The sequence below is a fragment of the Spermophilus citellus genome (assembly GCF_964194105.1).
Source record: "Spermophilus citellus genome assembly, chromosome: 5".
NCBI lineage: Eukaryota > Metazoa > Chordata > Mammalia > Rodentia > Sciuridae > Spermophilus > Spermophilus citellus.
The window spans coordinates 70,478,584-70,494,671 of NC_138186.1; the positions used below are offsets into that span (position 1 = coordinate 70,478,584).

Consider the following 16,088-nt stretch of genomic DNA (forward strand, 5'->3'; position numbering starts at 1 on the left):
GAGTTTTCTTCATCCCCTTTGAAAGAAAAGTCTTTGTTCTATTTATCTTTATTTTATTAAACTAGCCAAGATAAAGTACAGGGGAAGTACGCAGATATTCAAACCCAAACTAAAGTTAATGGGAACTGCTTGAGGCAATTAAGAGTTTAATAAGAATCTGGTTTCTTTTACAAAAAGTAAGTGCAAGAAGGGTATTGAAAGACAGCATCTATCTACTGGCATTTGAAAAGCCAAATTTGTAAACAATAGTAGCATACCTCAAATAAAGGTCTCATATCCTTAGTTCATCCTAACTGGATCAAAACAATGGAGGCAAAATGAAGATATGACATTCATTAAAAGCACAAGAGATTTTAGATGTATTAATGTTGAGAGAAAATTTTTATCATTTAATTAGAAACTTCCTAATATAATCTGTTCCTTTTGAAAAGATCACATCAGAAAAAAATATTCAAATGACTATTATAGAATAATTTTGTGATTATTATTATTTTGTGATTATAATTTTGTAATTTATTATTATTGACTTACTATTGATTTTAAATAGGTAAACCACAAACATGCACAATTTTAATGTGTTTTTTTTTCAGTTTATAAAACTAGCCAGGTGCAGTGGTTCATGCCTGTAATCTTAGCTGCTCCAGAGGCTAAGCAATGGTGAGGTGCTTAGCAACTCAGTAAGATGCTGTCTCTAAATAAAATACAAAATAGGGCTGGGGAGGTGGCTCAGTGATTGAGTGCTGCTGAGTCAATCCCTGGTACCAAAACAAACAAACAAACAAATGAAAAAACACTTGTTGAGAGGACCAGAGACTTCATGATAATTCTGCCTTTACAATTAATTGATGTATGACCATATAAAATAAGCTTAACCCTTTGGCTTGGTTTACTTTTCTATAAAGTGGGAGGATTGAGATAACTTTCAAATGCATTTTTCCAATAAGGTAAAGGAGATTTATTTTATATAAGTACATTCCTAATTTGTAAAATAAAGACATTGAATAATAAAAGCATTTGCTGGAATTCTAAATGGAATATGTAACATGTGAAACAGAATGTTTTCTTTGCCATGAACTCAGTCAAACATAAAAATGGATAGGTTGAAGAATTCATCTTTTCTGCGCACTTAGTAATAGTGTTTATAGCAAGTCTGAAATATAGATGTGATTGATTTGTTTTAAACCTTGGCATTTGAGATGAGCATAAAATTTTAATTTGATTATGAGCATACAGGAAACAAGAACAACATTCATACTTTTGTAGGATTGCATTAGGATAAAAGGGTTGAAATAATATGGAGAAATTGAAGTTTACAATAGGGAAGAACTTCTAAGAATTATGGTAAAGTGATAAAACAGATTGAAATAATGATGCAAGCTCCTAAAAAGTCAAATGTTCAAGCAATTCACTGTACAACTTGCCATTACACCATAGATTTTCTTCCTATAGTTTTACAGTTTCTTCTGATAGGAAAATAGCAACAACTCACCTTTTCCTATCTTTTAAGAGGATATATTATCAAAAAACAACATGCAATTATCTAGTGTCACATGTCAAAATATAATCAGAATCCACTAAAAAACCTGCTGTAATGACAGATATTGAAAATAGTTTGTAATATCTGTGATCCTAAAAGAAATTTAGGGTTTTTTTTTGTTCTTTAATAACATTATCATGTGATATGGCTTTATACTTATGTTTGGATAGGCTTTGAACAAGCATGAATTTCCATCCTAATAAGAACATAGTCAACCTTTTTTAACAAGAACTATTTTTTTGTTTAATAAAATAAACAGAATTCCAAGTTTTACCTGCAGTGAAGAACAAATTACTCTTAAATTTGTCTTATTTATGTTTAAATCTAATCATTCACTGACATATATTTTGAGGAATGTTTATCCAGGGTGTCACCCCAGTCATCTATGGATTTCTGCTCTGATTCATATAGATGAAGTTGAACCTAACTCTGAGCTGGTGTCCGTCTTCCCAATTTCTGATGCGATGACATTCAAGACCTCCTTCAGATTAAATCTGTAATGGCATGCAGTCATGATGAGTATTTTAGGTACATTTAGATTGACTCCACGATGAGTTATGTTTTAATCAGCATCAGACTTAGATGCACTACATAAATAAAGAAACATGCATTGAAATGACATTTGCTTAAAAGCATTATTTATTAGAGTTCACACAGGGCTGAGCAGAGGACTTGAAATCAAGCACTATTTTGAATTGCATTGTAGTTTAATCACATCTTCAAGGCCTTAAATCAAGGTCTAGATGTGGATACTGCTGCTGAGGCAGCTCTTAGTAAGGAGATGTGAAGTACTGAAAATATGCACAAATTTAAAAATTACTTTTTTTTTTACTCATAATGTTTCTTTATAGATGTATTTTCTCATTTAACTACTGGATACCACTGTAGGTTACGATAATATAATTTCAAAGTAAACCAGAGTTTTCTAAATCCATTATAGTAGGCACCTCGAGGAAGTTGTAAATAATTATATTCTACCTACTGTACATTATCAGCATGCTTCAGAAAACATGACTGAATCTCTAGGCTATCTGAACACTAGTGAGTTACATAAAGGAAGCTTTATCAGGCTACTTAAGTATCACAGAAAAAGGTTAACTGATTAAAAAATAACTTGGGAAAAAGTTATAGGGAATCTCATTCAACGGAACAGTTCTCCCACAAGATGTCCTCTGATTTCTCTTTCAAAGTATTACCATTCAGAAACGAATTCACTGAATATATCCTCTCTTACATTAATGATATACTGCAAATATAAAGTGGATTATTAGAAATGTGTTAATTTTCAGGCAGGTATAATGAGATAAAATATTTGAAATTACTAAAAACATAATTACTAGCATTACTTTTTAGTTTGTTAATAACGTAATGGAATTTGGGAGATTTTCTTGCCTCAGATTGACACTTTTGGAGCTGGGAGTCTGCTCTCTGAATACAAAGAACTGGCTAGACAGACTGTGTATGGCTGTAATTTTGATCCTTACTGACTATAGCAGGGATGCACATCTGCTCTGGGTTACTCCAATTTTTTCTTAAAATTTATACTATAAACTTAGAAGCTGCAGCACTTTTCTGCCATAACTGAGATTAAAATAGAATGGATATTCATACTCCACTGCTGCAGTGGGAATGTGAGAAGAACAGTCCCCAGAAGAACAAATGCGGAGAATAAAATAAATAATCAAGGGCAGGAAAAAGATCAAGACACACAGAGATGGCCTTGATGGTTTTTTATTTCCTGCTTACAGTCTCTTCCGGTAGACAAATATAGTCCTATCTTGGCTCAATAAAATATGCCACCATCCTTACAAAGTATTTCTATATCTTTTCATAAGTTAGAGTTGGTTTCTTTTACTTGCAACAAAATAAAACTACTGGGTACAACCTAATTTTGTGACCTTCCCCTGTATTTAAAATCCCTTCTGAACATGATTGACATTGACCCTAGTTCAGAAAAGTATATTATCAAGTCGATTTATTCCGTATCACTAGATAATAAGATATATAAAATAAATAAAATCCTTACAAGCATAGTAAATTTCAAATCATGAGTGTGCTGGACCCTCTGTTTTAAGTATGTCACATGTATTTTACAAAGCATCAAATGGTATAATTCAAATCACCATTTAAAAATCTATAATTAATACACTTCTTAGCTCTGGAAAAGGCAGTCTGTCTAAATATTGATGGGACAACACAGACTTTTTCATTATTCTTATAATTCTCATCATACTCAGTATGTCATTTAGTCAGTGGATTTTTTGCTGTCTATCCCTATTTGTGGGGAATAGATACATTTGCTAATGATAAAAGCCTCTCATGATCTGGCCCATCTTTTATGACTTCCTTTCTAACTGTACCTTCGAGTGCTATTGGTTTTCTCTTGTATCTCTAAACAGAGCACGTATCTGAGCTTGGAGCATTGGCATGCACTGTTCCCAATATGGAAATGCCTGTTTGACCGATTCAGATTTCCATTTGAACACTATTTCCTCCAGGAGGCTTTCTATCATTCCCAATGTACTAGGTAGGATGTGTTCTCCCACAACTTGCTGGACTATATGCCACAGTGATATCTCCCTTTATTATTATTTGTTCAATGGCATCTTTCCAGGTATCCTATGAGCATTATATAAACAAAAGTCATGGCAGTCTTGTCCCCTGTTTTAACACAGGTACTCTCTATAAGTAAGTGCTCAACAACAACAAAAGCATTACATTAAAAGACATGCACACAAGCACACACATACAGAGAAATACATATCTTGATTCATAACCCCAAAGTATGCTGAATGTCCAGCATTCATTAATAAATTCCTGGACCAGGATACAAACAAATATTGTGCTTCCTAAGAACCCTATGATGGTTGCAATTTTCCCTGAGTGCGATACCTGCTGTTGGTATGAACCGAAGAGTTTGGCTCCTTGAAACTCCATCCATTTGGAAATGACTCTAAAGCAGATGCATTTTGATAAATACACAAGTGGTTTCTCTCCTGTCTCCTTACTATAGGAATCCCAATTTCTTTCAGGCTGAAACATGCCCAGATTCAAGGATAAGACAAGATTATTCTAAAGAAACCATATCAATCCTTCACCCTTTTCCCAATGTCTGGTTTGGAAGAAGACATGTCAACAAGTTCTAGACAAAGGGATTTAAGGATAATCCAGTTTGGGAGCCTTAGAGAAATTTTTTTCTCTAATGTAAAGCAAAAGCAATACCAGGTGGAGATCCCTTTAGGACTCTTTCCTCTCTTCCTGGCTTTGATGCAGTTATGAAAGATTATGGTACCTGAAGTTGAGGAGACATTTTGTAATCACATGATGTAAAAGGGAGGATGAGGGGCCATGTGGAAGAGTGGAGAGAGACCCTTCACTTCATAAAATGCTGAACCAACCCTAAGAAAGCATTCATCTTGATTCTTGTTACATAATAAAAAACTTTTTTCTTTTTTTTTCTTTTTATTGGTTGTTCAAAACATTACAAAGCTCTTGACATATCATATTTCATACATTAGATTCAAGTGGGTTATGAACTCCCATTTTTACCCCAAATATAGATTGCAGAATCACATCGGTTACACATCCACATTTTTACATAATGCCATATTAGTGACTATTGTATTCTGCTACTTTTCCTATCCTCAACTATCCCCCTCCCCTCCCCTCCCATCTGCTCTCTCTACCCCATCTACTGTAATTCATTTCTCTCCTTGTTTATTTTCCCATTCCCCTCACAACCTCTTATATGTAATTTTGTATAACAATGAGGGTCTCCTTCCATTTCCATGCAATTTCCCTTTTTTCTCCCTTTCCCTCCCACTTCTTGCCTCTGTTTAATGTTAATCTTTTCTTCCTGCTCTTCCTTCCTGCTCTGTTCTTAGTTGCTCTCATTATATCAAAGAAGACATTTGGCATTTGTTTTTTAGGGATTGGCTAGCTTCACTTAGCATAATCTGCTCTAGTGCCATCCATTTCCCCGCAAATTCCATGATTTTGTCATTTTTTAGTGCTGCGTAATACTCCATGGAGTCTAAATGCCACATTTTTTTTTTATCCATTCATCCATTGAAGGGCATCTGGGTTGGTTTCACAGTCTAGCTATTGTGAATTGTGCTGCTATGAACATCGATGTGGCAGTATCCCTGTAGTACACTCTTTTAAGGTCTTCAGGGAATAGTTCGAGAAGGGCAGAACCTTTTTGACTTAACCTGTTCTCCACAGATGAATACCTCATGAGTAATGTAATCTTTCTTTGATCTAATAAAAATGCACCTGATCAATGACCACTTAGTTTAAACATCTAACTATCTACACTTCCCAAAGAAAGAAGAGGGTATAAAATACCTGATTTGTTCAATAGGGAGAGCTTCCTATGCTATTACATTGGCACTGTAGCTGTGATTCTTGATTTCCATTCTGGTATGTACCAGATAGTGGCAGAGTGACTCTTAAGGGAGAAAAGGAAATTAAAGTATAAGATATAAAAGAGAAGTAGGGTAAGAGAGGGAAGATAAGAGAAAAAATAAAAGACAAGCTCAAATCCTGGATGGGAGTAAGCATTACAGAAAGTAGATGCTTGAGGTTTTGAAAAAAAAAATGTACCACAGAATAGAATGAAAAGAGAACACCAAATGACAACAAGTAGCAATCTTAGGGGTGCATAAAACTGTTAGTGTTTACAAAAAATAAGTTTCAATAAGTGACAATCCACTTTGTTACATCTTAAAATAACCAACATATAGTGTAAATAATTGATATTGAATTATTTGTTATGAATCCTTCCATTTATTAAAAATTTGGGGGAGAACTAAAAATTAGGAATCAGTAATATGGAGAAATAAGAAGCCCAAGAATCTCTGTCCATGGAGACACTGATTCAAAAATAATAAACGAATAAACTCCTTGTATAAGAATTTAAGAGGCCAGTTAAGAGGGCCTTGTACACTTGGTAAGTATAGCATTAACTGCATTGAAGTCAGAAGGAAGCTTGGGGCACTTGCTCAGCAGTCACTCCTCCAGGTGTAGCAAAGTGACATCTGGAAAAAGAAACTCTCCCAGCCACTGCTCCTCCCTGGGGAAGAAAAGAGAATACTATACATATGACCAATAATATGACATTTCTGGGGAATACACAAGGGAATATCATTGGCCTTGCCTGAATGTAAATGTTAGCAGAAAAGGGAGCCAGTTCTTGAGCTAAGAAAACAAAGACATCAGTGTAAATTAGCATGCATTCATTTTCCATAGTTCCTTCCCCAGCTCAGCACAGAATAAGCAGGAGGAAACTCTCAACTTCTATCTTCTCTTGTGGAGACAAAGAACCTGAGAACAGACTTACAGGTTTTAGAGAGGCTACTTGGAGGGACAGTTTCCTACCTCATCTATCTCAGAGTACTTGTGGAACTCAGAACACTGAAGAGGAGTATTTCTAAACCATTGAATGAGGCCATCATTACCCTGATATCAAAATCAAACAGTCACTGCAAGAAAGGAAAACTACAAGCCAATATTTTTGATGAACATGGATGCAAGATTTCTCAACAAAATAATAGCAAACTGAATTCAATAAAACATTAAAAGGATCATACATCATGGCCAAGTGGAATGCAAGGATGTTTTCACGTAGGCTAATCAATCCATATGATACACTGCATCAACAGAGTGAAAGGTAAAAATTATATGGTGATCACTATTGATGTGGATAAAGCACCTGACAAAATTTAACACTCTCATGATGAAACACTCAACAAACAATCAATCAAGACCTTTACCTCAAAATAATAAAAGCCATAATTGTAGAGTCCACAGCTAACCTCATTTTAAATAGTAAAAACCTGAAAACTCTTCAACTAAGTTAAAGGACCAGGTAAGGGCTCTTGCTCTTGCCACTTCAACCAAATATACTACTCAAAGTCCCTGCTAGAAAAACATGACAAGCAAAAAATAAGAGTCACTGAAATCAGGAAAGAAGTAAAAGTGCCTATGTCTGCAGATGACATGACTTTACATGCAAAAAGGCCTAAAAATTACACAAGGAAACTCTTAGAACTAGTACACTCAGCAAAGTTTTCAGAATATAAAATCAACAGAAAAATCTATACAATAATAACAAACTATTTAGAAAACAATTCCCCATCACAATTTTTATAAAGAATGGTGAGGAATAAAATCAAACAAGAAGGTAAAGGGTTTATATACTAAAATCTATAAAACATTGCTGGAAGACACAAATATATGGAAAGGCATCCTATTCATGAAGTGGAAGACTAAAGGCTGTGAAAAGGCTCAAATTACCCCAAGCAATCTGCGGATTATGTGGAACCCTTATCAAAATCCTAATGGCAATTTTTTATTGTAGAAATTGACTTTAAAAAACCTAAAACTCATATGGAATGACAAAGTGCGCGTAATACCAATACAATCTTGAGACCAAAATACAAAGCAAGGGATCTCACAAGTTCTGATTTTAAAACATATCCCAATGCTATAGTAATCAAAACTGTATAGAATGGCATAAAAACAGATGTACACACACACACACACACACACACACACACAGTGGAATATTATTCAGCCTTTAAAAGGAAGAAAACCCTGTCTTTTGCAACAACATGGTGAACCTGGAAGACATTAGTTTAAGTGGATTGAACCAGACCCAAAAAGAGGAATACTTCGTGATCTCACTCTCATATGAAATTTTAAAAAGTCAAACTCACAATAGAGAATACAACAGTGGTTACAGGCTGAGGAATGTGGGTTATATGGCATTGGGGAGAGGCTTTCAAAGGATATGGATTTGCTGCTGTATCTGTGGAACGGATTCAAGAGAGGTATTGTAACATGGTGACAGTACTTAACAATAGCAGACAATGGTTAAAGCAATGCATTGTATTCTTGAAAATTGCTAAGAATAAATTGTACGTGTTCTCTCTCCAAAAACAATAAGTATAACAGGTCCTGCATATGTTAACTAGCTCAATTAAACCGTTTCACCGTGTATGAGTGCATATATATATAAACACACACATGTGTAGTTCATGTGTATATGATTTTATATATATAGTTCTAAACATCATGGTGTACACAATAATTACATAAAATTTTTGCATTAATTAAAAAAATACAAATAATACAATTTTTAATATGGGTGGTGAAATAAAATTAGGAATTAGTGTATGAAATTTTATTCATAGTTTGTATTATTGGCCTATGTTCACAGAAATGTTTCTTTCCATGACAACATTATTCAAATATCTAATAGAAAGATGGCTTCAGGAATGGTGTGTAAGGACATTTTTACCTATCTACTTATGATTTTTATCCCCATCAGTTTTTGGAAAACAAGTACGTTCTGCTCATGCATGCCCTTTCTTCTGGGAGTTGGATTATTGACTGTTCTAGAATAATGGTGTAGAACTCTGGTGCCAAGTGGTGTGGGGAAGGCATATGCTTTGCTGCACAAAAGGAATGTGTGGGCCAAGTCAATAGCCCCCTAATTGATTCTTGAATATTCTACTACAATCTATGTATAAGGCAAATGTGAACACAGAGAGGCACCCCTGATTCTTTCATTCAGCAATGTTCAAGTACATGATAATAGTAATTCCACAGGCACAGGCTAATAATTTAAACACATAAAAAACAGTGTTGTAATTAATAAATCATAAATGCATTTCAAAGATTGACTGGTCAAATTGAGATTGTAATTTAGTATTATCTGCTATTAAATGTCTTTAATATTCTTTGCTTTATATAAGGATTTTCATTCTTAAATGTTTGATAAGCCCTATTTCATATGCTCATTACTGACAAGACATTTTCAAAATCTTTGTATTTGGTCCTCACCACAACTCTGTAGGAAAGACAGTCTACGCTGGTTGGGGCATCTTTCCCATTTGGGCATCCCTATGCTAATGAGAAAGGCAAAAAGTTTAGTAACATCGAGTTGCATAATTTTCGGGAGATTTAAAAGAGCAGCTTGCATTAAATGTCACCAGCAAAAATTCCTATCCTAATTTTCTGTGACATGAAAAACATTAATATTTTAAGATGTTTGTTTTACTAGAGAATTCTGTACTGCATAAAAAAATTGTTTCTGTACATCATGCACAATTAAATATTTGACAATTGTCAGTCTTTATCTGTTCTAACTTTTTTCTCTCCCCATAAAAATATCTGTATTATTGCAAGGGTAAGTACAGTATCAGATGCATCTCTGTTTTCTACATGGTACATTGTACTTCATTTAAAGTGATGCTCTTGCTTACACTTGGTGAGGAGAATAGGGACCGCCAAACCTGGAGAGTCAATTTCTATTGCAAACAAATAAAAGAGAAAAAGAAAAGATAAATGGAATTAAAATGAAACTCAGATTTGAGAATATAGAAAAATCTATGTAATGAAGGTACTGATATCCTGGGACAGACTGATCTGAGAAGACAAATGAAGGTGGGCATAACAATTATTATTTATCCAAATAACTGCTATCTTGGTAGTTAGGAGACAGATTATTTCAGGACCTGATCAGAGTCTGGAAGATGATTCAATAAGTTGGTTTATTTGGCCCTAAAGCATGGAGACAGACCGTGAGGGAGGAGTTAATTAAGACTTGAACAAATGTAGGAGCCTTGGTTGAGGTGCTGAGAGAATTTCCAGGACAGTGATGGGGAATAGAATCTCAACAGAAAGAGCTTGAGGACTCAGAGCCTAGCAGGAATCATGGCAGGACAGAGAACCAGTAAGTCAGGCAGAATCCGGGCAGAGAAAAGGTTTGAATTTTGTGTGTCAGAGTTGATCAAAGAAAGTGAAAATGTGGAGAACCGAGAATGTTCAGTTGTAACTTCAAAAGAAAATAAAGAGTTTAATAAGATATCAAAACATTAAAGTTTAGTATGTAATACCATAGAGTTTGACCTCCAAAGCCTGTGAATTCAGTGTGTGATGCTGCTTCACAGCCTCTTTGGCCGGAAATGTAGACTGGAGTGTAAGAATCTCTGAATCTTACAGGCCAGGACTCCTGGTAAGTTTGGGCCATGGGGCTTCTTCAGAGAGCATGTTGACAAACATTATAAATAAACCCAAAATTTCCAAAAACATGCACTAATATTTTTCATTCATCAAACAAATAGTCTCTAAGATCTCAACACATTCATTTTGCTTTAGAGTTCTCATTTGACTTTCTATATCAAGTGGAAACAAATTTCTTAGTCAATTAGTAAGCTCACTTCTATTCTTAAAACTTTTTAGATTGAACAATTTAATTTTGCTTCCTTTTTTTCCCCTTAAACATCTTCCCAAGACATTTAAGGAAGGACATTTTCAAGTTACCTCTAATTTTTTATTTGGACAAAATATTTTAATGACAGTAAGCTGAGAACACAGAAATGATTTACTAAAACTCAAATTTTTAGCATTTGTTTTGGATGCACTCAGAAATAAACTACATATTCACATTCATTTGCCATGCAGGCCTACTGCACAGTTTTGGTCACCGTGCATGTGATGAGGCTGATTTTCATGATGGAGTGTTTAGGCATAGAGTTTTTGCAAATCAAAACCACAATGAGATATCGCTGCACACCTATCAGTATTGCTATGATTAAAATAAAGAACACAACCCAAAGAATAACAAATGATAGCAAAGAACGTAGAGAAATTAGAATTTTAGTACACTGTTGTAGAAATATAAAATGATGAAGCGATTGTAGAAAATTTTAATTTCTTGAGGAAATTTTTTTTCCTCAAAAAATCAAAAATACACATATCATATGATCTAGCAAATCTGTTTTAGGGATATATATCCAAAAGAATTGAAATCAGAATCTCAAAGAGATATCTGTATTTCTATTTTCTATTACACCATTATTTGTAAAACAACCTAAATGCCCATGTCTGGATAAATGGATAAAGAAAATATTGTGTATATTTGCAACTGAATATTACTCAGCCTTGAGAAAAGAAAAAAAATCCTTCTATGTACAACAACATGGATGAACCTGAAGGACATTATGCTCAGTGAAACAAGCCAGACACCAAAAGACAGGTATTGATTTTATCTTACTTTTAAGTGGAATCTAAAATAATTCAACTCTCATAGAAGCAAAGAATAGAATATTGGTTACCAGAACACAAGGGGAGAAAGGGGATTCACTATCCAGTGAGTATATGGTTTCAATCACACAAAAATGAGTATGTTCTAGGTATCTTTTCTACCACATTGTACTTATAATCAATGATACTACAATATGTATCTAAAATTCATCTCGAGGGTAGATGCCATGTTATGTGTCCTACCACAATAAAAATAAGATAAAATATATAAAATATAAAATAAAATATAGCAGTACTCACGTATGCTGCTTCAAAGAGGTCAGCTGAGTGGGAATAGAACTGGAATTCTTTTAGAGTCCCATGAGGGAAGTGGGGTGTCCTAGGGGGTCAAATGACAGTAACTGTAGTTCTCTGACTTGGAAGGTGCCAACCCAAACAACACTTGTGCTCCTTGATTATGATTTAGTGGAGACACCACTAGAAGAAGAGTGTATATCTCCTAACCAGGATATGGCTGAACCAAGAATATAAATGACTTTATTTTAATCCCACCAAAAACTTATTTGTTCTGTTTTAAATTATGAATTGTAGACCTACATATGATAAGGTACTAAAATTTGCCTATGTGCTTAATAATTCTTTATTTAAAGGGTAGTATGATACTAAACTCTGTAATAATAGTAATGTCAACAGTAAAACAAATAAACAAAATGTTTAATACGACAGGACCCTTAGAGATTTGTTGTGCAAAATATATTTCATGAAACAGCCATAGCCATCGCCTGCCTGAGAAACTTCACTCCTTTCGATACTGTACTTTAAAATATTTAACTGGAATTTTTTTTAAAAAATGAGAAGAAATACAGTTCTCCTGAATTAAACAATTCTAGGATGTATTTTAAAAATACACCAAAACATTTTTCACTGTGATCTAACCTAGTGAGTGACATGTATTAGTTACTATATAAATTTCCATTTCATGTGCATTAATGACTGAATACTGAAATACCAGATCAGAAATATTCAAGCCACAGTACAGTTTATACTTTTCACACAAAAAAGTTATTGTATATTCAAAGCTTTTGTGATTGTAAACTTGAAATACTATCTTCAGTAACTATCTTTTGAAAGAATGGACTGAAGAATAAGAATTCAGGTGAAAACTCAAGAAGTGTGCTCAGTCATCTGAATGTTATTATCCAAGGAAATAGTTCAAAATTCCTTTTCCAGTTTGTTTCTAACTAACAAGGCCAAGACCCTTTCACCTTATCTCTGCGTGGAGTACTTTATTGGGAACTATGAGACAGTGAGATGGATCAGTTCATTTAATCATTTCCATACTTAGCCCAGGTAATTACTATTCCCCATAGCTCCTAGGTCCTGGGGCTTTTTCCACTTTTAGACCAGTGTGTCATTCAAAGATATGGTTTGGGCAAGCACTAGGAAATAGATGCTGTACTTCTAAAAAATATGATACAAATAATACCAAACTCATATTAGTCATCTGCAGACATTTCAGTAATTAAGCAAAAATGAATGAAATTTGTAAATAGCACTCACATATTTATAATGGGCATAGACTTAGATTCTATTAAGGGTACTTTTTCACTTAAAACCACAAATATTTCAATACCGATTTTCATTATTTCTTAAGTTATAGTTACAAAAGTTGATATACATGGGGAGAATCATAGTCTCTCTTAAGAGGAGCAATGATAAAATATCCATATATTATCAACACTAAAGGGCCACCAGCGGGGCAAGGGGACTTGTTGGGGGCAAGAATTAAATTAAGTAAAGAGATGAACAACTATGAGAGCAGGAGCATTTTCAAGCCAACCCCAAGTCCATCAGCTTCCTGAAGATAGAACACCATGAAGTAACCTGGGCTGGGCATCTTTTGAAGAAGATCACTATGCGAGTCCCAGTGACAGGATGGGGAGGATAATGGAGAATGTGAGCCTCCCAACCTGGACTAGTGGAGGCCATGTAAGTTGTTGATTGCTAGCCACCATCCTCCAAGAATGATGAGGCTCTGCAGAACTCCATCCTACCTGCCCAGCCTTGTCCCAACCAAATCTCATGTTCTATATAAGTTTCCATTTTTTATATAAATTTTCATTTAATATGCATGCTCCAAAAATGTCCCCCAGCCTTCTGGTTCCTCAAAGATGCATGGCTGCCCTCTTTGTATCAAAAGCCAGAATCATGACTTCTACTCACTCAGTGCCACCACAAAGAGCCTAGAAAAAGTAAAATCCAGAAACAACAAAGCTCCCTGCTTCTTCAATAGAGAGAAGTATACCACCTCCCCCTCTGTCATTCATTAGCCCACATGACAGAAAGCCCACACCTTTCATAGTAAAACAAAAACAAAAACAAAAACAAACAAACAACAAAAAAAAAACCAACAGTGTTTTCTGACAGGCCCTGCCCTCCAGCAAGAAGGTCTCTCATGAAGCATTTATCCAAGATACAAAAACCTCCTTAACCTCCAATCACAGGCATTAAAGAAATAGCGCCCTGCCAGGGAAGCCATCAGTGTCAAAGCATGGATGAGGGACAAGAAAGAAGAGAGAATGATGGAGATGATGTGCATTAAGAGACTCTTGACCCAGCCATTGTTATTTTCTATGAGCTCCCATACTTTTCCCTTCAAGTCAAATCCTGAGTGCTTTCTCCCATGATTTCACAGGGCCAGCACATTCTCAAAAACTCAAAGTCCCCCACAGTACCCACCTGTTTCTCAAGGTCCTAGCAACAGACTACCTCTCAGAGCCAAAGGCAAATAATTTCCCTTACTTCTGCCAAACAAACCTTAGCTGTCATTCTCTGGAGATGAAGATAATTCATTAAACAAGAGAGCTACATTTCTTACATTACCTGATTAGAGGCAGCAATTGCTCTTTGAAACATAAACGAGAATGGCACTTTCCTAGCTAGAGAGAGCTCTACAAAACAATACCAATTTGTACGTCTCTTGAGGTTGAATGAAGTTTGCAACATTCACATATGTTATCCAGAGGAAAGTCAAATACACTTGTTGGGCACTGGACTCCAAAGGAAAGAGGACTTTGGGTGCATATCAGACATTGATATTTCAAGAAAATTTCACTTCTGCTCATTGATGGGGAAAACTGAGATTCCAGATACCAGTGCATTCACACATGCTGCAGGGTATCCATAGCCAGTTGGTCAAACAGGCGAACCATCCTCCTGCCTCTTTTGCCAACATAGAGAGTTCAATCAGCCTTGGCAAGCTGGCAAACATTTCAGACTGAATCAGACACCTCCACGTGGATACAAGAGTTTGTACTTTCCTTTAAGTGCAGCGTTTGAAATAAAGACCGTCTAATACCTCACAATTTATTCTTTAATGTTTATAAAGCTCATGCATAATAAAACTGAGTCTTTAAATGTAGTGGTGCACTGTAATAATTCACTTAATAAAAAAGATTTTTGGATACCCATTTCAAAGTACAGTTTACACAGCTACAGAAATAATTTGGGGCAGCTTTTAAGATACTTTGAAACAGTAGTAGTTTTTGGTAACACACACACAAAAAAACTAATGTTTAAAAATAGCCAAAGCTTTGTCAGTTAATGGTAATAATCCGTTTTATGACACAAATTTGAAAATGACTGAAATTCATTTTCTCAGCAGCAATATTTTAAGAGGTTTCAAAAAATATATAATTTTTGGCTTTCTTAGTGTGCTTTTTAACAAAAAGATAAATGCATGTTGAAATAACTGACTAGCATTAAAATTGTCTTTTGCTTTAAAAAAAATTACACATTTGATCATTCTCTTTGTTTTAATGGAGAAAAGAATTAAAAAGAGTAACTCACTTTATTTAACTGAACAAGGAAAAGTGCCCAGGTTGTTAATTTCTGAATTAAAACTACAGTAGTTACACATTTTTTTTTTAGGAAAAGAAAGCAAGGATTTTTAAAAAAATGAATTTCAACTTCATTGTCTTTTCAAATTAGAAATGAATTACTTAAATGCAGCAGATTTAGTTGGTATAAAAATGGGTTCAATTCTTGAAAAATGAATGAAAGAAAAGAATGAAGGAAAAATATTTGCAAAACTGTGAGGTGCTTGGCTACTTTTATGATCCTTGCTTGAATAAATGCTCTATCACCCCAGTAGAGTCTCTTTCATCATATATTTCGTTGTTGCTCTAAATTTGACTACACCTCACTACGCACCCTCATGGATATTCTGTAAGTAAATCAAATTTAACATGTTCAAAATAAAACTCATAATCTCTTCACCTCCATCCTTCCCCTCCCACTGTGATCAATTTCTTCCATTTTGGTAATTGTCCACCATCTTCCATGGAACAGATGTGTCCTAACCCATTTTCCTAAATGCATTTTTGTACACAAAACGCTTCCTTTTTTTTTTATTTCAAATATCTATTCTGACAAAAACATTTGGCCTGAACATATAATTAAAAACTTAACCATACTAATAGTTGCTTCAAAGAGCATC

General features: G+C 34.7%; 1 protein-coding gene across 1 annotated transcript in view; it reads left to right on the plus strand.

Moving 5' to 3' along the window:
- Positions 1-16,088, plus strand: part of HCRTR2 (hypocretin receptor 2) — a gene marked incomplete at both ends in the record, with an annotated part of 102,079 nt that overhangs the window by 32,371 nt on the left and 53,620 nt on the right. The window lies entirely within an intron of this gene.